Source organism: Macrosteles quadrilineatus, unplaced genomic scaffold (genome assembly GCF_028750875.1).
Source record: "Macrosteles quadrilineatus isolate MER2022 unplaced genomic scaffold, UCM_ALF_1.0 Scaffold_2__2_contigs__length_208266976, whole genome shotgun sequence".
Taxonomy (NCBI): Eukaryota; Metazoa; Arthropoda; class Insecta; order Hemiptera; family Cicadellidae; genus Macrosteles; species Macrosteles quadrilineatus.
In genome coordinates this window covers 186,014,947-186,042,708 of record NW_026542595.1, presented here as the reverse complement: position 1 = coordinate 186,042,708, position 27,762 = coordinate 186,014,947, and the positions used below count along the sequence as shown (strand labels likewise).

Here is a 27,762-nt window from a genome sequence, read left to right as displayed (position 1 = left end):
TAATAGAAAACATCATCACCTTCTCCAATGGTTAATTTGTTGCCTTTAAGTTGATTTAATTTTGGAATAAGCCCTTTGAATAAAAGTTTGGATTTAGTATTAATTAATGCTTCTCCATTTTTATCTATTATAACTTTAAGTTTACCATTTAATAACTGGTTTAAATCATCAACTGAGATATCTCCTTTTGGTAATGTTTTTTCTCTACTTTGTAATATGTTAAAGTATTTAGAGGATTTTTAACATTAAATATAGAATTATAACTTTGAAAATCTACTAATCCAATTACATAATCATCATTTAATTCTATGGGAGGAAAGAACACTGACTTAAGCTCTGGCTCTGTACCCGAAAATGTTATAGTAAATGAATCCATTTTTATAAACAAAAATTTTTTATGAATGATAAACATAAAATTCCACAAATAGAACTATTTAAATCTTGTATTTGATCGGTTGTATAGAAGATTTTATATCCCTCAAAATATTTAATTACTTCTTTTGGAGGTTGGATTCCAAATGGGTCAAAATAAATTACAATATCTTTATTTTTACGATATGCTGTCCAATGTGTGCCAGATGAGCTATCCAAATTAACTATTCCGCACTCTTTTACTCTTGGTTTTAGATTTTTTAGCTCGTTTTTTAGGTACACCCCCCTGAAGTGAGGCACGTCTTTTGCGGCCTCTAACAGCTGGTAGTTGTCCATCTTTTTTATTAAATTTTAATCCCATTCCCATTTTTGCTTTTGCCTTCATCAAATTTGTCACGGCATAAGCAGCAGCTTTTTCAGCAAGACTTGAGTCCTTGGCCGTAACTCTAGTCCAAGCTAAGTCTGCTAATCTCATGTCTGCTTTGTTCCGAGCAGCGGTATCAGGATTATTCATGTAGAATATGTCATGCTCTTTACAATAAGAGTCTAGTTTATTTTTTGGAGGTACATTTTTGGCTAGATTTTCACGTATATTCGATCCAGGTCCACAGTACCGATATGATGGTATGTGAAGTGGGAATGGAAGGTTATTTATAAGAGTATTCAATAACCCTCGTAACCCCTGTATAACCCCTGTAAGGCTTTAGGAATAAACCTTTGCCCTTTTTACATGTTTTCTTATTAACATTTTTTACCATTTTTATTGTATAAAAAATGTCTTTTATTCAACAAAAACACAAATTTAAAATAGTACATACTAAGGAAAATATACCAAAGAAGTTGGGTCTATTTCCTACCAATATTCGATGTGTTATTTGCGGTCCAAGTGGAAGTGGGAAGACGGTTGTAATTTATAACTTAATTGTAAGAAAGGAAGGATTAAAATTTACAAACTTATATTTAATATCTAAATCATTAGAACAAGAAAAATATAAAAAAATAATTGAAATATTTAGTTTGTGTGATGAAGTGAAATTACACACGTTTACTGACTGTGAAATCACACCAAATGATGTAAAATCACAGTCAGTTGTTGTATTTGATGACATAAATAGTCCAAATATTACACAATTTTTCTCAATGGGTCGACACAAAAATATTAACTGTTTTTACTTGTGTCAATCTTACAGCAAAGTACACAAACATTTACGTGATAATGTAAATTTCCTAATATTATTCAAACAAGATGATTTAAATTTAAAACATGTATATCACAATCATGTTGGTAATGACTTTTCATTTGACCAATTTAAAAATCTCTGTCATCAATGTTGGGATAAAACTAAATATGGCTTTTTCGTAATAGACAAAGAAAGGTCAAAGAATAATGGCAAATATAGATTTATGTTTGACCAATTCTATCAAGAGGATGGTAAGGGTAAATAAATAAAAGACTGGAGTTTTTTAACATTTGTATTTATTATATATCTACATACATTTGAACATAACTATGTTTGATCAATTTTATAATGACCAAGCGCAAGAGTATTGATACCATCTTCCAGAATAAACCTCTTGTCATCGTCAAAGGATAGTACTTTCTTATTCATGGTCAAGGTTTGAAGATGATGATTTGTAGATTTAATTCTTGTCACATTCTCATAGTAATCTTGCCCAGTTGCAAGGCAGTTCAAATAATGTTGATGTCTGAGGAGATGTTTAACAGTGGCACCATCAGCTCCTTTAGCTTTCTTCACCTCTAAAGCTTGCTTGTCTTCTTCATATAACCATTTTAGAGGAATGTAAGAATATAACTTTGGTCTTAAACCACAATATTCATACATAATATGACCACCTAATTCATCTTTAAACTTTCCAGTGACTTTTTTATTTTTATCAGAGTATAAGAAATGGTCTTTACTATATCCAGAGGTATCAAAATAGTGCAAGTCACATTCTATTTCCTTGTAAAAGTCCTCTGTAACTATAGCATACATTAATGAATCTGTATCTGTCATTAGAAATCTTTTATTCTTAAATTTTGACATATAATTATAGTGGAAATCATACATTATTACTTTACTAATATCCAAAATTGTCATTCCTAAATATATTGGTTTATTAAACTTTACAACTAATTTATTTAAATGTATAGCATGTAAATTGTTATCGAACTTTTTGCTACAGTCAAACCTTGGATTAGTGACATATTTTGTTAATAGTGACTCATCCTTGAGATATATGTCACGGAACTTTCGTTGATTCATAATTGTTCGACCAAAGAGACTATTATTTAACAATTTGTAAAAGTCTTTTTCGAAATCATTATTAGCACTTTTTCGTTTTTCAATATTAAAATTAATATAGGGTGCAAGCAATTTTGATTGTCTAAATTTTAAAATTCTATGGTATTTTGTAACAACCAACCCCAATTCCTCATATTTTTGTAATGCTTTATAATGTAAAATATATTTAGTTTTGTCATTTAAATTTGGTATTAATTTCCCATTCATTTTCTCTGGTGCCAATGGATAGTCATTATGTAAATCATGTAAGCTTTTATCATATTTTAAATCAACTTCTAAAATGTAACCAAACTCATAATTTTGATTGTATTTGTAGTCTATCTCATTAGTCCAACGGAATTCATCCACAGGCAGTGGCTCGCACATTGCTGTAGAGTATAGCGAGTTACAATCTAAATATATTAAATACACACTCTCTTGATTGGGATCATAGTGTTCACCCATATATCTATTATTGGCTTTAGCATAACGTGTGGAAATCATACTGACTCCTCCTCTGATTGCACTTTCTATGAACAAATGCATGTCAATATCTTGAAATAATTGTAATTTTATACCAGTCATTCTAAGACAGGCCTCCCATGTTAATCCAGGAAGTGAATACATATGTACGGGGTCAAGTTTATAATCCTTTAAACACAGGTCTCTAAAAGTCTCAAAGACATCAGCCAGTAGCAATACATCTGTTTTAAGATATAAATCATGATATTCTTGTAAATTATTTATATTAAAATGGGTCCAGACATGTTTTGCATGTTCATATTCGATGGGGGAGATATGTTCTTTAGTTAGAGTACTATAGAATGCTTCAATGGGGGGTAGAGACTCTGCAAACTTATCTGGTCCCGTCATATATTCATAGGGAAATACGCCTTTACGTTGTAATAGTGGATTGTCTATGAATCTAAATGTATTTAAATTGGAAGCTAATTTGTATAATGGAAGGGACAGAAAGTTATAGGAATCCAAAAATACTAAATCATCAACTGAAAATGAAATGTACTTTTCCATATCCTTGGCTATGCAATTTAATGTACGATTATATTTTCCCAAGTGTTGCATTATTAAATGACCATCATAATTTTTTAAGTTATGGAAGAATACTGGGATTTTCTTTGTTACTTTATAGTTTAAATTACAATCATTGTGCGCAGCTCCACGATATTGGCCATTTGAATGACAATGATCTCTCACCCTATCAAAATATAGGGGCTTTTCACAAATGTGACAATGCATTGAGTTTTGGAAAGATACCTCTTGCTCAGGAGTCATTACAAGAGGAATATATATCGCCATTTGACTTTTAATAAAATCATAGGTCTCAAACAACCTTTTGAAAAACACATCCATAACATTTTCACCACTGTACAACTCTTCAGATATAATCTTAGACTCTTTCACTACAACAAATGCAAATCCAGATGGAGTATGGTTGTTAGAGTTTATAAAGCATTCAAAATCTGCATAAATCACAAATGGGGCTTTAAGTTGATATTTATAGTTTTTAAATTGTAATGTATCTTGTTTAGACATTTCCACTCGTTGGGCATCAAAGTTTTTACAATATGTTGCATGACGTTCTAATATATCATTAGTGTAAAAATGTTGCAAACACAACTTACAAAAATGCTTTTTATGGTCATCTTTTGTAGAGTGGAACATTAACTTATCAAAATCACGAATTAAACAGTAATGTGATTTACGACCTTCTTGTAATAACAATAGATCTACATGATTATTACTATTTAGTTTGGTTGTTCTTAATGGATATATAAATTTATCATATTCAACCCCAAATACATTAATACTTATATCATTCTGTGTTTCAAATTTATCTATATCAGATATTTTCACAGGATACTTTATGTTTGTCATATTCAACTGACTTTCATAGGGTACATAATTAGAAACCCTTTCAGCATGTTCATTAGAGTTCCTTGGATGTAAAGCTGCTAAAATCGACCAAAGGAAGCATTTATTGTCAGCATTTTTAATATTTAAAACTGCATGTTTTGATTGAATACTTTTTGGTGTAGGGATATATGACTTTGGAGTTAGGGGCTTATACTTGTAAACATGCAGCTGCCAATATTTAGTATGGTCATATATCCATCCACTGCCTTGGGCTTGATATTTGTGTATGGAAGCGTCAATCTTTAAAAGTGCATTTTCAATTTGAGGCTTTAAATCTCTCTTCTCAATAGTTAAGGTAGTAAGGCTTCTAAAATCTGCAATACATTCTTTTTCATTGACTAATTTTCCATTTTGATCCATTGAATATTTTATAAATTTGATTCTCCTAACTAACGTCCATTTTATCGGAAGAGGACAAGACTGAAGAGTATTTTTAAGGTCAGCTCTAATCGATTCACCAACAAATTTAATCATTGTATATGGACATTTGATGCAAGAATTGGCGTGTCTTTTAAAATGTCCAACAACATTCGTTTTACAGAAATTACAAGTCTTATGATTTTGTAATATATGTGATTTTAAAGCCACATTATTATCACAGATTAAATTGCAAACCTTGCACAGTTTCACCTTCATTTGATGAATTACCTTGTAGTGGCGAATCAGGTTACTTTTGGTGGAGAGCAACACGGAGCAGTGTTGACAGGTGGGCCTCATGGTCCAGAATGAAATAACACCCGAATGTCACTTCTATTTATAGAATTTTCGAAAATTTCAAAATTTTTAAAATTTTAAAAATTTAGATTAGAAATTAAGAATTACTTCAACAGGAGGTCACCCACCCAGGACTAGAGACCAGTAGAGACGAGAAGCATGACCGTAGGTCGGGAGCACGACCAGGAGCGCGCCATGAGCCGGGAGCGCGCCCGAGTTCGCGTACAAACCTCGCACTGTCAAGTTGATGATTTTGAGAATATACATGTGAATGGATGTGGATTTGAAATTTTAATAGTGTTATACAATGGTATTGAACATTAATATAGGCTTGTATTGGCCGAGAGCTGGATTTTTAAAAAAGTGGTCAAAAAAAGCTCACCATGTTATTCTTATGGGAAAAACGTGCCTAAAGTGATGTTAAACCCCTAGCTATATTGCCTCTACTCTAAATTTACACTTGTAAGGGTCAATAAATGTAAGAAATAGCTTTTTTAGCTTAATATCGAATATATTTATGGGGAATAAGTAAAAAATAAGGTTTGACAATTATATAGGGATATTTAGGCAAAGATCAGGATTTTTGGTTTTAGTGGCCAAAAAATGATCCCATGTTATTTCTTATGGGAAAACGTGCCCCAAGTGGGGTAAAACCGGTAGTTCGCCACTACTAACATATCTAAGCATTCCATTACTATTGAATTTCACATTCAATGTTCGCAATTTTATGATATTATCGCAATTTTAAACGTGGGCTTTGGCTTGTTAAACCAATTAGTTCTTAATATTAGACTCATGCACTTGATCACTGCAGGCCAAAAATGCTTATAATCAAGAATAAATCCACAAAACTCTAAATCTAAGATAATTATGTTCCTTCTACTTGTGATTTATTCTTATGACCTGTGAATGACCCTTATATAGGTCAGACCCACCTGTAGATCAACCCTAGACAGTTGACAACAGCTTGAATGTTTCTCTCAAGCCATAAAACGATCCCCAAGTGAAGCCCCACCCTGTACAGTACGCTGTTTGCACGCTTCATGCTGTATACTGTACATCCTACTGTCTGTGTCTGTTGTAGTTTGTCTGTGGTCTGTGACCCACTTGTTATTTCGTGGGATGGTAGCGCGTGGCGGGATGGCGGCAATATCGTTTATTCGTTTCCGCCATGGAGGGAACAGCAAACAGCTGGTCGATTGTACATGCAAATAGGCAAACTCGGTGCCAGCCTGTCTCGGTCACGTTTTTGTCCCAGGAAGTTAGAGTTCCCAGGGTGAGGCTGCTGAGTGCAGGTGTGGGATTTGATCTTTGGTTTTGTTTAGGGCTACTGATGTACTATCTTAAGGAATAAACCAAATTTTCATTCTGTCAAAACAAAACAAAATAAACGGGGTACTTTGTTATTATACCGACCACATCTAAGAATTATAACCTAACCCAACTAAATCTAACCTAACCTAAGGGTGGACTATTTTTAGGTTAGGTTAGGTTAGGAATATCTTGTTATTGTAACTAATTATAATCTTATTTTGAAGTCGATGTATCGAAGTGGTCGGTATAATACCAAAGTACAAAACGGTGCCACCAATCTGACTCTTCTTTCTACCATTGCTTGTCAACAACCCTTAGGAGTATAATTAGAATATTTTATGGGAAAATCACAAAAGTTGACATTTTTATAACCGTATTTTTTACAGCAATTGGGTATTGTGCTGTTTTTTTTTTTTTTTTTTTATATAGGACCATGGTATAGTGAACTTTAATCAGCATTATCATTTTAAAATAATCTGTTTTTTGTGGGTTTTATTTGTTTAGGCTATGTGTTTTACCTAATTTCAAAAAAATGAAAAATACACACATTCATAATTTTGAAAACGCTTTTTTGGGAAGGGGTGGGGGAAATTAACATTTTATTCTATTCAAATTAATATACTTTATCCGGTACTATGTTTTAGAAGGGGAATGTAAAAAACTAATTTAATAATAATTTATCAGTCATTGTACTTAATCAATGAAAGTAAGCAACTGTATATCGACGAGTTTTAAATGTACTGAGGGTTTTGTTTTTTTATCCACTCACATTAGACTATTACGTTTTCAAAAGATTTTCTGGATTGTATAATATTGAAGGCTTTTATCAACACCAAAATCACAGTGATTCTTTGTACTGCGCTTGTGTAGTACATATGGTGGGTTGCCTTGATAATCCGTTCTATTGGATCCATTCTTCAATCAATGTCTCCGGTAAGACCAGAGGCTTAGTTAATTTGCAATTTTGTTTGTTTCTTTACCTCAGTAGTTTGCCGAACATTTAAATAGTCCGGCTTTTCACTCCCAAAACACAAAACAAATATATCGTTGCCAACAGGAACGCCCTTTAACATAACTATTTTAAATATAATTAGACTGTGTGGTCTTTGGGTCTTATTAAAAGTTTAGTGTTCACGACGATTTTAATTACAAAGACAACACAACTTGTAAAACTTGTCGAATCGGAAATAATCAATAACTATAATGCCTAATGAATGGGTTGTCCTAGACAGATGTTTTCAATTAGGATGCAAAGCCTGTAATGAAAGTCTATTTATCGCCTTGGTCGGTCATTTTGCAGAGAAAGTCACGGTGATTTTGCAATCAAGGTCAATTTTATAGATTTCTACGGTGAACCGGCTCCCGACACGAACACTGAAGACTGACTTGTGAACTGTAGAGCATGTATGGTGCATTAAGAAAACGACTGCGACGTTTTTTTATATCTGATTTTGAGGTTAAATACCTCAATAATGGTTGAGAGTTAATCTAGAATTTTTAAAACTGCCAATATTTTAATTGGATTTTTCATTGAGAACTCCCGGTGCAGAAACATACCAACATTTAGGTGTATGACTTCACAACTACACAGTCCAATAAACGCTTGACTGTGTAAGATTTGTCTTGATCAGTCTTTGATCGGTTTAACGAATACAATACTTCATGAATTCTGTAAACAATACTTAACGTGCAGTACATGATATCACTGAACTAAAAATGTTCAACCACTCGACTTCTGTATTGCTAAAACCCCTCATGTAGTTATCCTTTAGCTTAGTCTTTATTACCTAATCGAAAGCTTGATTAGGCCTATGTTCTATTTCATAACGAATTTCTATATACTGTATTTGTGAACAAAAATTGCTCCACGCACCGGTCCTGCATGGCCTATGCGGGATTTTATTCGTATTTCAAACATTTTACGAAAGTTTTTGTAGAATAAAGTAGTTCTCATATGAATTTTTATTTGTTTTAAGTTCATTTTCAAAATAGATATGTTTATCAAATTCGTTCACATTGGAAAAATAACTTTCCTAAGACGTTTTAATGTTTTATTTCAGCTATAAATCGACACAATCCTAAAACCTGTGCCCAGCTATACGTTTATAGAAGTAAACAACTATTGGTTATTCAGTATTTCCTGACTAAACATTTATCTGACAGATCGTTTCACAAAGTATGAAATCACTCTACAGTTGGATATTCGTTGTTCGCCGACTCCACTAACTGTTTCTCCTCATTCATCTACCACGATGACTCAGAAGCAGAGATACGATCCTCGTGGTCGTATCGCGTGTCTCTCACCGTTACAGGGCGAAGTCCTGTCCTCCGGTCACTCCTTCACTCCTTTCACTCCAATCACGTGACCTGTTTTCCTTTTCCCACCATTACAAAACGTTTCCTAGTTCCTCTTTAGTATTCCATCCTCAACCAGTAGTGAAGACTAGGCCCTACAGTGACGATCTTCAGAGTGCTTCATTTATCCAAAGTTACACTTGATGACGAAATTGTCACGTGACCAATTTTCCGTTTTCCTGCCGATTCAATGTCTGGACATTTTCCATTTTCATTTAAGTGTTCTAACCTCTACTTAAGTATTGAAGGATCTTGTCCCAATGGGACGATAATGTTTTTCTCATTTTCACTTCTTGTTTTCCAGCCTCTGTTCCAGTGTGAAGGCTGCAGTTCCGACCTCCGAGTACCTCACTTTTCCAATGTCACGCTTGATGACGTCACAGTCACGTGGCCGATTTTCCGTTTTCCCTCCGCTTCCATCGCTGCACGTTTCCCGGGCTCCCACTTCTGTGTACTTTTATTGCTATGGACCAGCGTGGCTGAGTCGTGACTTCCCAGGATTTACAGTTTCCAGCTGAATTCTTTGGTCGTCTTTGTGTGGACAAAAAGTCGTGATTTGAGTAAGGTCCCATCCTTTATCACCGTCATCAAAAGATTTTGTTGAACTTAGTAGCTCAGTAGTTTTAACGTCAAAACGTAAGATCAACGAGACTCTAGAAGTGGAAATTTTAATGGAAGTTAGAATACATAACAGTGTAGTTATTGTAGGGCATTTTTTCATCCACTCTATTGAGTTGAATAAGTAGTTTGAACTTATCTAAAACATATAGGTACTGTATGTATTGAGGGCAAACGTTTGCTATTGCAAGCTCCTTTATTGGTACATTTTACTGTAGGTTTTACCATTGACTAAGGATAGTAACCCTGTATATTTGGGTCACGTTTTATCTCAATCGTAATTTATTCAATACTGATAATGCAGTCACGCGCAAATTTTTCAAACGCTCTTCAGAACAATAACTTCTTAACTTCCAAAGTTTTTTACCTTGGTATGTATCTTCTATACAAAGTTAAAAGTTATGACATTGATTTTTAAATTGTTAATTTAATCATGACAAGTTGGTCGACTAAGTGGAGGAAATCTTATGAATTTCTAAAAGACTATGCCCTTTTCTTTCCTCCAAAGGTATAACTCTGGGATAATGTAATACTGCATACTTTCGACTGTTTTATTTGTCTGCTTTGTCATTTGCCATCCTCCCAAATAGAAAGAGGGAATTTTAGTTGCATTACATTTATTCATTACTATTGTGCCTCATAATCTAGCCACTATCCAGTATTGATGATAGTATTGAGGAGGAGATTTCTGAAAATGTCCTTAACCTACTGTAGAAGATACTCGATTCTAAACAGTAAAAATACTGATTGTAAAGTAACCTATCAGGGCTACACCTTTGAAAAATAACTCTCCGTAGAAATCAGAAAAAATTAACACAACAGACTTGAGCTTTCTTGTAATTTTGGGACGTTTTCTCTTCATTAAAACGTCTTGCAATCAACATGAAATGGGAGCGGGAACTCTAGTAGAGAATGGGGAATGCTAATAGTGTTGACTTTCAAACCAAAACAACTAGAGTTTGTAAAAGCTGTCCAGTAGTTGTGTGTTGTGTCCGAAACTAATTCTGGCGTATTTCTCTTCATCTGCTGGTCCGGCCACAGAGGTTACAACCAATTTGTTTTCAGTTTGGAGAAAACCCGCGAGAAACCACTTTCTCTTCATTTGCTCGCCGCCTTCGCGATACTGAAATTTGGATCAACGATTACAGTGTTTAGATGTTATCAACGTGTTACAGTCAGTGTTGTAAATAATATGTAGGATTGCTGTTTTGAAAATTGGATAGTACGTGGTAAATTTGTGTTAACTTCATATTTAAGTTGTTTTGTCTCTGAATCACTGAACAAACTATAAAAGTTATAAAATTACCTGAATACTGCTAGAGTGATCCTGTATGATCAATGGATTAAACGTTTCGAGGACAGCTCATCTTCAGATCTTGTACAAGAAGAAAAACTTTTGCTTCGAAAAGGTGGTCAAAAGTTTAAATAAGTTAACATGGACACATACTATATACAAACGGAAACATTTACATGATACAAAAACGAGTAGGCCCACATACAAAATTTTACTACGACCTGTACCTGTGTGCGCACGCGGACGGATATTAGATTACTGGTAACATAGGTACTAAATATAACAATATTACGTTGAACCTTGTGCTTTGACATAAAACCGTATGACTTAATTTTTTAAGTACGACTTTTCATCAACCAGCTATGACTTAAGTATCAGTGAATTTTAACGCGTGAATATTATATTAATTGTTTTTTGTTGCAGATAAATGAATCACCTCCAGTCTTGGCTACGACATCTACCCTACTCTTTGCATTAATAAGTAAGTATTTATTTACTATACAATTTTATTTTTTTTCATGTGGTTTTACACAGCTATGTTTAATAAAATTAAATATTTCATTGATGCAACCTTTTTTATCGAGTCGGTAAAGAACCTTTAAAACTCACATCTTTTATTAATAAAATCAACACTTGACAGAGTATCCTCACGATCACAATTAAATTTAAAGTCTATTGTGGTTGTACAAATTACTGCTAAGTTGTTAATGGCGTAAATAGGCCTACTCACGATTCATTGTGTGCATTGATAACATTTACACTGTAATGATCTCTTTGTCTAATCATTACTTTTAATGACAAGTGACTCAGTTGGCTTTGTTATATTAACAATAACAAGTACTTGTATCGATAGGCTAGTCAATGTAGGTCATGTCCATATATTACACAACTCGAAACTCGACCTGGTTACTTAAGTGATTAGTATTCACATTAGATAGTTTGATACTAGTAGTGTTTAACACAAACAAAAGCTAAAATGTCGTTATCATTACATTGACAAGGGCATGATGATGTGCATTTTAACCTAAATGTGAATGAAAGATAAGTATAGAATTGAGTAATATGCCTTTTGTAGCTTTGTTGCTTTTTGAGATCAGCTGTTTCTTTGTAGTCAGGAAACGGATTTTCCACCCGAAACTCTACCAGATAATAGCTACGGTAACCATCTCAATACATTTTACCACAATTTATACAGCCAACTTTTCCCTTCTACGCTTTATGACATTTTCTGTTTATTTCTTGTAGTTTTATCTATTATCAGCCAATGAGTGATGATAATGACGTAGGCCAGACAACGTTTTCCCATTACGCAAGCACAGACTAAGTACCCTACATGTTTATACACCGTGACGGTACGGCAGAATATGCGGGTATTTTACGTAACTGCAGCTCATGTTGGCAGCACTGACAGCAGCTGATCGAAGTAAACATTGTTGCAGCGATCAGCTGATGAGTGCTTTGACCTCTGATATCTAGTATACGCTAGTGTAGTTGTAGAGATCGGTTTAATGTGTATGGCGATTGACGCTCAGAGCGAAAATTATAGGTGGTTTGGACATTGAATTTAGTCTGAATGTATAATGAATTATAGGTGCGTTGTGTGTAATTAAACGGAATTTGTAATAGTTTAATTTTCTTTTCATCAACAAATCGAATACAATTATAATCAATACAGATGATAAATGCACACACGTTAATTCTGTACAAAATAGTTTACTTGATCTTACCATTGACTCAAGTCAATGATCTTACTCCCGTGGTCTTACAAATTTTTAATCATTGGACATAAAATGGGTGATATAGAATGGAATGCACAATGGACACATGGTAGGCCTATCATGAGAAATCAAATTAAAAATTTTTTCGGAGTAAGGTTATTATCAATCCCGGAACATGTGATCAAAACAACGGAAAATCTAATCACGACCGTTGTTGCGCAGTAAATTTTATTCGGAGATTTGTTTATTGTTCAGAATTATCTTCGACATATCAACTTGACCTTCACACAACGTTATGCTCGAGCGATACTTGAGCATTCTCCGAGTTAAAGGCGCGTTGGCGAGATACAGCACGTTCACTAGAGGATGGTCCTGGTTTGTGTTCTTGCGTCACTTGGATAATTGTTTAGCAGCGAGGGTTTTAAAAGGCATGACCCATATCCCTTGTCAGCTGATAACTGTAGGCTGTCAATCATTTTGCGATTGTTTTGTTTTGTGTGTTTTATTTGGAAGATTAAGTTGGTAATTAATTACTGTCATCATTCAGACAATGAGACTTAATTACACGTTTTCTCAGTTCTAAAAGGTGTTTTTAATTACATAGTATTTTTTGTTTTGTTTATATTTAAGCTGTAACATAGATATGTTTTGAATTTTATACGATTTTAAATTGTGGTTAAAAATGTAAATACCAGCAAAGCTAGTAAAAAACAACACAGCGTCCTGTCCAAGGTTTATGATGCTGTACCATGGCTGTGCCCGTCAAAATACTGTCATGTTTTATTTTGTCGCTGCCTAAGTGCCTAAAGATTTCCTGCCTTTTGAAGGTTGACTGGTTTTATCAACGAATATGCGTCGAAAAATACCGGCTTGTAGCTTAATAGCTCGAGAACCAGTTTTTTTATGGGCGTTGTCAGGTTAGGAATGTTTAATTAGGGAATTTCTGCGTTATTAACGAGTACAGTATGGGCAAATATGTGCAATATGGGCAATTTGTGAGGTAATTATTTGTTTGCTATATATCTAAGATATAAACAAAGATAAAGGTATAAACAAAGATAATCTAGGGAAAATGTCAACCAAACTGTATTAATGTTGATTTGATTTTACCATGGCCTTAAGTATATTTTCAACATCTTGTTTATTTGTTTATTGACGGAAAACTCCATATTACATTTGCATACAAAGATGGCAAAACGTTACATTTTACACTCATCTAAAAAATTCTTGTTTGTTGGCCGTCCTCTGAAACGGAATACATGATTCTTCAAATAGTCAACAAACCAATTGATTCACAATTTCGATTAGTAGGCTACCTCACTAAATTAGCCATCACGAATACTTGAAAAAAAACCCGGTATGGATCATAAACATAAACAAATTACGTTTTTGCCCGGAAAATAAACATTACATAACATTGCTTAAATGGAACTGCAAAAACATTTTAACGCTTTTAGTATAGGATTCGGGGCAACAACATCAGTTTGTTGTTTATGTTTGTAATCCTAATCCATACCGGGGTTTTTTCTAGTATTCGTGTTAGCCGTGTTTATTTCTTTAAACGTAATATCCTTTTAGCAACATTATAGGTTACCAGAAAGTTGAAGGAGTAAAAGAAACAGGTGGTAAAGGAAAGGTTTCTTATAAATGGAACTAATGGAAGTGAAACAATCAATGACGCTTGCCTCTCAAGAGTTGCTTTGTTGCATCGGTGCATTGTTGTGTTGCTCAATCTAATGGTCTAACGTTCCGTTTTTTTGCGCAACCATTATTTTACTCTTCGATCTCTACGGTGTCCTACTATTTGCCACCAGTGTCGTTTGCCACCAGTGTCATTTGCCACCAGTAGGGTCAGTTCCTGGAATTCCAGCCGTGGCCGTCATAACCGTGGTATCCATCCCAGTTATTCTATATATAATACCAATTCTTTTATGTTATCATAATTATTTTCACGTTATCATTATGGGTCTTTTGCAGCCAAAGGCGCAAAAGAGTAGAAACATGTGTAAGAATTATTGAATTTTCTCGTGTTCAAAGTTAGTTTCCGTTAATATTCAACACCACAGTCGATAGCCGAAATCACTCATTCGTGAAAATATACGTGCGATAGGGCCGGCCGCACATGACACGAATGACGTTTTAACAGTCCCGTTTAAAGGGTAGGAAGTTTATCAAACCGTTTAAAGCCCCCTCGGCGTCCCGATTCCGAACCATTTGGGACAGGTGCTGATGGGGGAGGACTACGAGGGTCCGAAGGGGAAACTTGCTTGGGGTGCGAGTTTTGAAAAAGCAGGTGTGGGTGGGGGCAAACACTGCGTAATTTTAAATTGAGGGGTGTGTTGTATGGATCAATGCGGGACATATTCTAGTCTCTGTGGTGGGTCCAAATAGAGAGGCTTATTATTTACGAACCATAAAATTACAGTGAAAATATCTATATTATCACGTTTTTCTGTAATGTACATGTAGACACCATGACAAATGTTAAATAAAAAATTATGATATCGTACTGAAATGATAAGAAATAATCTATATGTAATTACCTAAATGTTACGGTTGTGTTTTGTTGATGTGATATTTTTAAAGCGTGTTGTTTATTGGACATGTTCCATAATGACTTACACAAGCATCATAGCCTGAACATGGCTTGAAGACGTGACGAACCTGTAATTAAATTAAAGTTTTAAGAGCCAACAATAATACGGTATACTGGCTCCATTTATATTGGTATTGCCTATCTAGTTGTGTAACAATTTCTTCCAGTTTTGCTGAAGTATAAGGTATAACATTGAATACAGTATACAGTACTTTGTTGTCCATACGAGGAAAATAGTTTATATATTACTTGATTTGGTACGTTGTAGTTTCTGATAACGTTTAAACAAGAAAATCCTAAAAGTATCTTACATTATGATTAAAACAAGTCGAAATATATTCTTTGTACGTTGTCCTTGAAAATATTCAATATTTACTAACTTAAGACCTCTCAACATCACATCAAACAAGACTTGGATTTCCTGATTCGGATTCACCGACTGCGCAAGAAGATTAAATTTGGGGTAGTACGGTTTAACGAAGCAAGTTTGTCTTCCCCTTCAATTTGACTAGAGGGTGACTTCCCGCTTTCAAGAGGGGATTTAAGCGATTCATATTTCATTTAGCTTCCTTATTAGGGATAAGACTTTCCATTAGCAGTGTCTTTTCCAAGCTTCAAGCTTGTCAAGGGAGAAGGGAAGAAGTATCAAGGGAGAACAAAGTTTGCTGTAAATGAAGGAACTAATTTTGTATCCTTTTGACTGTAAAGATGGTCTGGAAACGTGAAAGAATCAAGTCAATACTTTTTGTTGAATAAAGAATATTAAGTGACCTGTTTTATGCCTAAAGTTTAATGTAGACAGTTTTATTCGCATTTAGTGTTCATGTTAACTATCAAAAATGTTTTTCCTGTAAATCATGTTTGGGTTACTTCATTGCATTCACAGTGAACGCCGTCCTCAGTTACTGTTTACATGGACAGGCCAAACTACTATGTAGGCTAGTATCATTGACTATACAGGGTGAGTTTCTACTGACCGTGTTAACTTCGCCAGTAGGTTCTACTCACTAAAAGGAACAAAAAAGTTCATATAAACCCATGTCCGATTTTCAACCGTTTGGCTGTAATAGGGGATTTTGTGTTTTTCTTATTTTATTAGACTTTGCTCCACAATTTATGTAATAAAAACGTAACCAATTACTTTAGAGAGTTATAGTTAAAATCATTGGAAAGAATATTAAATTTTCTATAAATCAAAGGTTTCATTCAAGAATTATACCATTACATAGTCCACGTTATATCCAAAATAAAGTAAAAATGTCATTAAATTAATTAATTACGATAATTTTCATGAGCCCACTTTGATACATAAACCTTCATCTATGCAATGTTGAAATGCATAAAAAACTTGGCCATTTAATAATCTTTCAAATGATATGCTATTCAATACTATTATTGATATAAACCAGTGCGAAATTACTAATAAACTACAATAAAACACGGTCTACAGATTTTGTTTTGACACAGTTTTTACTGTTAATAATAATTACTGTATTCATCATGTTGGCATACTCTTGATTGGTAAAAGGCTCCATAGTTTAATAAATGTTGAAAAACTCTTAATTGACTTGGAAATATAAAGTTAAAACAGCAAATTACTCAACAAGGTATGTTTAAGCAGCTGAGTTATCTAGCTATAGATGACAAATCAATAAAAGCTGACTTAATCAAGCACAAGGTAAAACTAATTATACAGCATTTAAGAATCAAACACACTACATCCTTGAAAATGTGAAAAACCTTGAGTTTATACATTTTATTAATTCAGATAATTTTAATAAATATTTAAAAGTTAAAATAATGTACAAATCTTATCAGATTGTTCAATAAAATACAACATGGAGTATACAGTAATTATTATCAACAGTAAAACTGTGCAAAAACAAAATCTGTAAACCGTGTTTTATTGTAGTTTATTAGTAATTTCTCACTGGTTTATATCAATAATAGTATTGAATAGCATATCATTTGAAAGATTATTAAATGACCAAGTTGTTTATGCATTTCAACATTGCATAAATGCAGGTTTATGTATCAAAGTGGGCTCATGAACATTTTCGTAATTAATTAATTTAATGACATTTTTACTTTATTTTGGATATAACGTGGACTATGTAATGGTATAATTCTTGAATGAAACCTTTGATTTATAGAAAATTTTATATTCTTTCCAATGATTTTAACTATAACTCTCTAAAGTAATTGGTTACGTTTTTATTACATAAATTGTGGAGCAAAGTCTAATAAAATAAGAAAAACACAAAATCCCCTATTACAGCCAAACGGTTGAAAACCGGACATAGGTTTATAGGACCTTTTTTGTTCCTTTTAGTGAGTAGAACCTACTGGCGAAGTTAACACGCTAAGTAGAAACTCACCCTGTATAACACTAGTGTTATATAGTCAATGCTAGTATGAATCATGGTATGAATTTGATCAATTTCCAAGGTTTTGCAATCAAGAGTAACTTAAGAGATTCGCGGTGTCATCGTTTCTTATGTCGACATAAAGCTTTTGCAGAGTTAAACTGAATAGGAAAGAATTCATTATCAATATCCAACTTTCGTGTTCATGAGTAACTGCAGTGAACCTATCGCAATTAATGCAATCTAATTGTAAATTGTACTTACTGTTAGTAGGTGAACTCATCTATTACACGACTTCCCCTTAACTCTTGTTTTTCTAACTTTGCTGTATGTTTCCATATACACCACCACGACTAACCATTCATTCAACCACATTCATAGGCATGTATACAACAGAAAACACGTAAAAAACAAGTCTATGACTGATAGCAACAACTACTCAACCAGTAAAATGATGGTACAACCTGGTTGAACAGCTTGGATTCAGAACCCCCAGGTTATCAGGAAGAGTCTGCGTTTGTGTGTCATGCGTACACCAGGGCTCCTCTAGCCGGCGGACAGTGACGTAACAACGCTAGTGAAAGTACGCCGTCGGTGGAAAGCTACGCTCCGTATTACGCTACGTTCATGCAATATGACCTCCAATTCCAGCTGGAATCTCGGGTTACGCAAGACATCAGCGAACGTGCGGCCCTTTACCCAGTTAATGCGTTGCCGACACCTTACCAGACTGTAGTTGGTTTCTTACTTTTGTGCCTTGGGAGCTTGGCAGCGTACGGGTTTGACAGTTCATCTCTTAAAACCCAACCTAACATAACAGAGTCTTCAAAGTCTTCAAAAAGACTTGTAAAATGTTTTCAAAAAGACTCGTAAAATTAATCAGTAAGTATACTGATGAATTTTATGTATAAAGGGCAATGATAAAACAACAGATTTTTACTAACTTATCGAAGTTATAGAAGTGGTAAGGGACAACAACTACTTTAATGCAATCCAAACTGGAAACAAGCGTTTTCAAGTTGCTATACATACTCTAAACTAAACATTAAAAATGAAAGTGCATTACAGTTAAACGTAACAAAGATACAGTGTATTATCTTCCAAGGACGTTTCTGATACTCATTTGTCCATTACCTCTGAAGTGTATGAAGCAAGCGATAAAACTGTAATTGTTCCCATTCTACTCGTAGTTACTGACTCCTTCTCCATGGTCCATTGTTACTCGTGTTGATGCGATGACGCAAGTCTTCGGTGACAGGTTATCTATAAATATAACTAGGACATGAGGTCACTGGAAAAGAGGTCGTCGCTTTTAGATGCTGGACTGTCTTTGCCTTTGTTGTTGTTGTGTGGGTCACTTTATTGAATGTTCTTGGTGTGTTCAACTTTTTATTTTAAATACCCATTTTAACAGATTTTTTACAAATTGCCCTTATCATTTTAGTCTTACAATAACTATCACTGCTACTATAAAATATTTTATTTGGCTTGCCAACCATTATCTCAAGTTATTTGGGGAACATTTGGGGGTTACAATTAAAATTATGTGCCTGTATGGTTCATTACCATGTCCAGTGGTACAATAACTTTTCCTCGTCAACACTCGTTTAAACTAACCTCTTTTCTTTAGGCCGGACTAGAAAACCGTAGAACCACGTCTATGAATTTGCAATACTGTATTGTGATTTTATCTAGTCTAGAGCTACAATGAGTTGATAATTGGTTGTACGTCTGACAGCAGCAATAACGAGTCGACGACAACCATGAACGTCTTCCTCCTAAGACCAAGATGCCCTTTGGTGTCTTTTAAAGAGGGGGTTGTCACTAAATTTGTCCTATGCAAGTTATGTCAGGTCACATAACTGGATGTATAGATATAGCACTGACACGGCAACTCTACTAGAAAACCGATACGCTATAGTTAAAATATGAACTAGGGGAATCAGCTAACTGCTTTGTACAACCTATTCCCACAATCCCCTAGTTGAAATGTACTAACAATGTACTCTATTAATACCCTAGTGAAATGTCGTCGTCGTGTCATTAAATGCAATTGTATCATTCAGTGCTACGTTCGTTTGTCCAGTCCAGTGAGCTGAAACTCTACTGGACTGAGGCTGTTTATGTCCTGTTCAGCCAGGAAAACCTCCAGTTGTACCTATCTTTAGCTCATTGGGTCAGATCAGATTATGTTAGGTTAGGTAATGCTATGTTAGGTTAGGTTAGGTAAGGATTAGTTTACATAATATTTATTTGCATCGGTCAAATCTTTAGGGGCGGACCACATCTTGAAAAGATCCTTGGCATGTTGATGTTTGTATGGAGAACATATCGCAACATCAACTCGGGCGTAGGTCGAAGCCCAGAGGTGACGATGTCCTTGTTCGGCCAAGTTCATTGTCGTCAGCTGATGAGGTGATTGATTGATAATGGCGATAGTGTGTCCAGCCACTGTAGCTACTTCCGGTCGATTGTGTACCGGATGTGCCTTCTGATAGACTTTGTCAAGGGAGGCTGACTAAAAACCTCCAGAATTGGTTGCGGAAGCTTCACAACAGGTTAACTGTTGTAGTTTGTAGTTCATGTTGCAAACAAAACATTTCGTTCTGTAACCTGCAGGTACGCAATTTACAAAGACGGTTCGAACAAGTCTTCATAATGGGACATCAGCCACGTTGTTCTCACTCTGTAATCATCAAGTGTACACGGTACACATAGCAAACTCATATCTATCTTTGTATAATAATGTAAATAAGCATTACAATAACACACATTACTTACTCCGGGATCACCAACAATTAACTTCATACAAAGAATCATACATTATCTAGATTTTGTACTAAGTGAATCTTATTTTCCGAATGCTTTAAGCTCACTAAACGTCAATAATGCCGGCCACTCTTTAAGATCAGGCAAATATCTGGTGAGAGATACAAAGGCTTTACAGAATTCACCGCAAAGTTCGTAGTGTCCTTCAAAACTGCAGTTTGTATGGAGTTGTGCACCAAAGAATTCTTGTGCCATCTTGGAGAACGTTTTGCAGAAATTCAAGAGAAAGTACTCATGTGAACTGATTACATAAATAATTATAGTACTATTCAGTTCTCTATAACCGTTCACAATATACGCCCATCGTTAAATTAAACAAAGAAAAGATTTCTAGTTGTTGAATATGGCAATAGTCCTAGAAAAGTCATCAGTTATCACCATAACTTCCACGATCATGTCATTAAAGAAATGCTGATGACCAAAGACATTTTATCAAGGTGAAACCATCGATGTATATAGTTTATGTCTAGACTATAAACAACGATGGGTGAAACTACAGGGTAAACTCTTTGACTCATTTAAGTCCAGATATACGAGTAATAAGAGGTCAAAGCCAATGTTCATTACGCCATGCAACAGTAAATATAGTATGATCTACACCTGTTTTATTCTACGAGCAGGCCGCTGGAGCAACAACAGCCGGAGCTAAGAATGACCTTCAAACGTCCTTCACCTTTGTGGTCACGTGATTTAAAGGGCTCACGACTTGCGCTGCGCTCGCTTCTTGCGCTTTCGTTGTGTTGTGTCATCTCCTGCTCCGGCTTCATTCTCCACTCCACTCCACTCCATCCGACGGATGGCATCCGTCTAGCCCAATGATCACATTTGCCTCCAGTTCTGTATTCTCTATTCTCTAGCACCTTTTTACATTTCACTTCTTTTGCAGTAGGCCCCATACTATGAAATGGAAAAGCGCATTGGATTGCGTTACATTAAAAAAAAATGATTCAATCAAACCTTCAAACGGCTCTCGATTATTTATGGTCTGTGAATAAAATACACTTCTGGTAACTTTGATAGTCATATCCTAATTTATTCACCGGGCTTTTAGTGACATTTGATGAGAGACTATACATTTTTTAGGATTTATTTTTATTTTTACCACTTATAGCCATGCTATTTGGATTCTATTTTGATTAATTGCATTTTTGAAAACTAATTTAGCTTCTTTAATCCAAGCCTAATTTAGACTGTTATTAAAACTAAGTAGAGAAATTTCTAAATCTACCCAGACAGCACACTTTCTCCTCAGGACATCTCACGGATATTGCGACAGGATATGCAAGATATCCCATAGTGGTCCTATGGTCAACTTGGGATATCACAGGATATCCACAGGAATGCCTAATGTCCCCGCCCGGGGATGTCCTACGGATAAGCTCACACGCATATCCGTGGGACATCCGAGGTCATCCCAGGGTAGTCCTCAGGACATTCTCAGGACATATGGGACTACTATGGGATGTCCCTGGGATAAAGTGTGGTCTGGGCCTGAACATAAAAAACACAAAATAATATAGACTTAGTATGAAAAGCTTAATTATAAGTTTAGTAAATTGATTAAATAGTTAATAAACACAAATTTTGAAGAAAAAAACGAGAAAAAAGTTTTTGGCCCAGACGGGTTTCGAACTTGGTACCTTCGCCTTGTGAGCCTCTTACCTTACCTCCTGAGCTATCTGCGCTTGTTGATTATGGGTGTTTTCAAGTGGTTAAAGAGTAGCCGACAGTTGCAATGGTCGCAATACTTAAAATATTTTTGATACTACAGTATAGGCTATATATGATTCTGTTAATCTGTTTGGACCTCAAGTAGTTGAATTGTTTTTCTGGTAGTTGGAGAGGATACTGGTATTTGAATATAGATTATTTAATCACCATTAGATTAGCACTGTAATAATTGATTGTTATATGATTAAAATTAGTTTTTTGTTGTTTTATTAATTTAAAGTTAGAATTAAATTCACATTTCACACAACTATGATAGAACTCTAGTTTTCCTGAACTCAGTGGTAGTAATATGTCAGTAAAGTAAAGTCAACCCTTGCTAGCCATAGTATTAACAAGACATATTTTCAAACTGGGAAACCTTAAACTTTTTAAATAAATTATAAAACCTCAACATCTTAATGCGTGGGAATCTTATTTTAAGAAAAAAAAAGCAGACCAAAATTATTTGTTAAATAATGAAGACGGCCCAATTATAAATTCGGAATTACTGAAAATAATTACATCAAGAACAACACTAGTTGTAACATATCCAAAATTCAAAAGATTAATTTTTCTAATATTATTTTTTATTTTTCCAATATCCTTTAAATCATCTGTTTTAACTTTGTTTAAAATTAATTTATTAAGTAAATATTTACTTTTTGTACTAGTGTAAACACAGCCTGAAGATGGAAACCAAGTTTCTGAAAGCACTAGTGAAAAAAACAAATTATTATATATTGGCCTTGTTGAACATTTAAATTTAGATATACTGTACATTTCATCAGTGGTAGTATTTTTTTTCTTCAGTTTGTTACCGGGACATTACGGGGCATTACAGGATATCCAGTGGATTTTGTACATGTCCCGGGATGTCATGGGACATTCTGGGATATCCTATGGCATTCGTACATATCCCGGGACTTTAAAGGATATCCTGAGGTTAACTTACAAATCCCGGGACATTACGGTATATTGTAGGATATCCTGTGGATTTCGTACTCGTCCCGGGATTTTGCGGGATATCCTGAGGATAGCGCACATATCCCGAGACATTCTCAGGACATATGGGACTACTATGGGATGTCCCTGGGATAAAGTGTGCTGTCTGGGTAAAAGTTTGTGAATGTCAAAACTTTCCGATGTTGGGGACCAAACCAACCAACCAAAGGTAAAATTGATTGCTGATCGTGAATTTCGCCACAGTCGCAGATATAACGTGGGCCGTGGCAGATATAGTGGTTGCAGAAACTAAAAATGACGCGTTATGCTTTATACTGATTAACACATAAAATAATTGAAGTTTGTAAGTTCAATACAGTAGTAAATTATTTACTGAGTAACTATTGCATGCTGCGGCATGTAAAAACGTGCGTGCGGCACCATTGCTGTTATCTATTGTGTGATATAATAATATTTTGGCATAGATTTCCAGACCTAATAATATTTCAGAACACTCAACGTTTGCTTGAAAACAAATCCATCTTTCAGCGAACACGCTACAGGCTCGAGTTTGCGTTCAATGTTGACCTTGTTGCCAGCGCTCCTAGCGGCGGTGTATGGAACTAACCTCTCAGAACACAGCTGTCTGTTGTAAATAAACAAAGCACGGGCTACAGCAAGCTAGAGACGCACTGAGTGTCATTGTTGTTCATGTGTTTTTTCGCTGATTGGATGAGTTAAATGTAAGTAATTATTGCTTAGATTAGTGTTTAGGATACGAGTAACAATGGATTTATACTTTATTTATACTGGAACATCTGATGTATATGTTTCTTTCAATTTTGTAAGGGACAAAGCAATGACATTTTCATCAGCTGATTTCTGTGTGTTCACCCTATCCCTTTCTTGTGAAGGCCAGAATGGAGCTGATTGAAATTGAAATTGGCTTTAGGGAGAATCACAATAAACTAGGATATTTCATATTTATTGTAGACGCAAAGCTGTAACATATTTATTATTGTTATGGTTGTTCAATAATTTATTTATTTTTAAATCTTTGACTTTGCAAAACCCTCCTCTCTATAGTTAATTCTTTCTTCCTAATCCTCCTAATAATTTATGACTTTACCACTGGATTTCTATTATACACAGGCCTACCACTTTTGCTAGAAATAATCTAAATACGTATTGAATATAAAAATCAATTTATTTGAATTGACCCTACGCACAGGTTTAGTTTACTGTAGTTAATACATTATTTTTACAGATTATTAATTATTCTACACTAGTTTTTAATTAAACAGTTGTTACATCTCCTTATAAAATTTAAAAATCTTTGACCTTTATTTTGAATTTGATTCTGTTTAAAATCATTATTAAATGGGACACAGTTAGGTTTACATGAATTTAATGCATAGCTAATACCATAGATTAAATTAGTAGACATAAGACATAAGACATTTATTCATCACTTTTACATATGTAATGCATAGACAGGTCAAATTGTCGGTAAATACATCTCGTATTCAGTCTTGAGTAAATAAATGTATAAATATATAAATATATAAATAACAAGTAATTCAGTTAATACAGTCAATATAATACAAGAGTTAAAATTAAAATTGAGCGACGAGCAGATAAATACAAAAGTTACAGACCATGGCTAGAGATTAAAAATTTGACAGTAATAAATTTAAAAAATCGTGCAACTTATATCTAAATCACAGTTACATCCTATTTCAAATATTTTTTTTACACTCTGTCTATTCCTCTGTCTACTCCCTTTACTCTATTAAAATATAGGTATTGTGTAGGTATAGGTATATTCACAACAATAGAATATATATATACAGGGTTAGTAAAAAGTGTGGAGACCCCCTGTTATTTTTTTAACGGCCCATACTAGAAAAACTAAACTCGGCACACCTTTATGGCATGTTATGAAGTACTTTTTGGGCATAACCGTCACTTGGTGTACATCCCCAAAATGGGGGATTTTGGGGGAAACTCAAAAGTTTTTAATGATAAGCCCCATCAAGTGACCCCTCATTTTGAAGGTCCTGGTAAAAGAAAACTAACAACGCAAACTAGAGGTTTCTATCTCAATCCAGTAAAAAATGGAAGGTGATTGAAATCTTTAAAATCGGAAATAACTTGCAATTTTATATTGAATTGGCTGCCATATTTTACTGTGTTAAGATAGAGACCTATAATTTGTGTTGTTAGTTTTCTTTTATTATGACCTTCAAAATGAGGGGTCACTCGATGGGGCTTATCATTAAAAGTTTTGAGTTTCCCCCAAAATCCCCCATTTTGGGTTTAAGAACTTATGAGAATTTCAATCGGCTGCCATTTTGTACTGAACTGAAATAGAGACCTCTAGTTTGCGTTGTTGGTTTTCTTTTACCAGGACCTTCAAAATGAGGGGTCACTCGATGGGTTTTTGTATTTGAAATTTTTTAGTTTCCCCCAAAATCCCCCATTTTGGGGTGAACACCAAGTGGCAGTTATGCCCAAAAAGTACTTCATAACATGCCATAATGGTGTGCCGAGTTTAGTTTTTCTAGTATGGGCCGTTAAAAAAATAACAGGGGGTCTCCACACTTTTTACTAACCCTGTATATTCAAAACAGACAATGTTACACTTAATGCACACATAGAGTGGTTTATGTTTACAAAGGATGAGATTTACTTTATGCTATTAGACATTTGTCCAAAAACATATGGGGTAGATATGCAAAATTTATTTTATACCAATCTCACTGCTTATTATTACATTGTAAAAATGGGTTTTTCATTTTTCATAGGTATTGAAAAAAAATTGTTGACAATTTCAGGAATTCTTTGGATTCTTTCATGAATTGAAATATAAAAAACCCCTAGACAAATTAAGTCTCAATATAGGCAATGTTAACAAGACACTGGCACAAAACTGGAATATAACTGGTCCTTACAATCCTCTTATTTGTTTTAAATAAAAGAATAATGTTTTATTTAGTTTCCCTGAAAACGTAAATTTCTACTCAGTCTGAATCATAAAAGCCACACATGTTTAGAAGTCCAATAGTCTTTATTGTGGAGTCAGACTTCATTCGGACACAAGACTTTTACCCATCATATAGGTCAAGTATTTTTGGCCAAGATTGTGCAAGATTCTGTTAGTGTGTCAAACTGTTGCTCTTAATTTAGATCCATCCAGGCCTGGGTTCAGAAACATTGCGGCGCCCAGTTGATCACCTGGCATGTTACCAATTTCCTTATTCTGTGCGTTTGTAGGCTTTTTTTGAAAATTCTGTAAACCACACTTGTACCTATATTCACTTGGGAATTCAATTGTGAAAGTCCTCAGGTTTTCCAGAGTGAGCTATTAAATATTTTTGTAGTCAAAATAAGAAACATTGTTACAATACTATCATTGACATCGTTTACCGTGTATAAAGACTAAGATTCTCTGTTTTGTGAGATTTCAAAGCTGGATGCAGCTGTCATTGATCATAGGCTACATATAAGCTAATTCTGAATGAAACATGAATAAAAAAATAAATATAGTCTAAAGGCTATTCATATTTTTTACTGACATTTTAAATTGTAACTTATTATCTTAATTTCCACTCTCAAAAGTTTTATCTGTACTTCAACCATAGATGAAGTAATCAACAATCTTCATATTTTGGGTTTAGAAAGTTTTGGCTCAAAACGTTGCTATTCTCCATTCTTCTTTTGGACTGGCTAACTAGAAATACCAAGAAATTGCATTACGAAATACAAAACATGTATTTTTTTTATCAAACTTGAAAAAAAAACCTTGGATCAAATAACAAAACCTTGATTACCTATCTGGACAGTTAAAAAGGCAATAATTTGCAAGAAAGTTAACAGTTTGATCTCGCTTTTATTGTGCTATGTTATTTGCTGATTGAATTTTTTGAGTCACACGGTTGTAAGGTGAAGTTTTGTCTCGTTCAGTGACTCGTGTGCCAGGCACCACCCACACTTCTATACCTCGTACTGGCAACTGACTTGGCACGTGGGACCGACGTGGAGAAATAATCAACACAATTGCCTTTAGTATGTTCACTCATAATTGCACATGCTTCTGCTGTACAATTATTCCTCATATTTGTAATTTTAATTGTTGTTTTGGGCTGTTCAAAATGGTAGGATTCTAATTTGGTGTTGGGGTTATTTCAAAATATGGAACACAATATAGGTTACAACCCACTGGGTATGCAATGTGTCAGATGAGCTTTGCAATTGGATTGTCAATCCTTCGCTCCTTGATGATCAGTGTTGAGTAAGAAAACTTAATTTTTAGGAACCTGACACACAGAGAAAACTATAAATTTTTATCGTTTAGATTATTAGTCGGATTACAAGAAAGTCTGTAAATTTGAGCCCAGTAGGCCTATACCCAACATCAAAATAACTGGATTACACTAGTACGTGGTTTAAGTGGATCGGGAACGCGAATGAACAGAGTTTCCGCTCCGGTTCATGATGTAGGATATATGCCGCCCATGAATTTTCAAAGTGGGTTTAACCAAATTTTAATTTAAGCTATTTTATTACTCAAAACATCTATAACTCCTCTGTGAGGGTGGTGAAATCCTGAACATTTCCCGTGATCAAATAAGTTAAATTAATAACACCTCCCTAGGTAGTGGCAGAATCAAGAATCCTGAGGTCGTAATAAAATCGGGATTGTATCCTACTG

General features: G+C 34.5%; 1 protein-coding gene across 3 annotated transcripts in view; it reads left to right on the top strand.

Moving 5' to 3' along the window:
* The window catches only part of LOC128985475 (tubulin-specific chaperone cofactor E-like protein), an 83,345-nt gene that overhangs the window by 42,156 nt on the left and 13,427 nt on the right, over positions 1–27,762 (top strand). For 2 of the 3 annotated variants that reach the window (XM_054404990.1, XM_054404988.1), the window contains exon 2: positions 11,311–11,368. The gene's annotated coding sequence lies outside the window, so the exon portion shown is untranslated. Of the gene's footprint in view, positions 1–11,310; positions 11,369–23,646; positions 23,792–27,762 lie in introns of those variants that run through there. The other variant, XM_054404989.1, reaches the window with a different exon arrangement.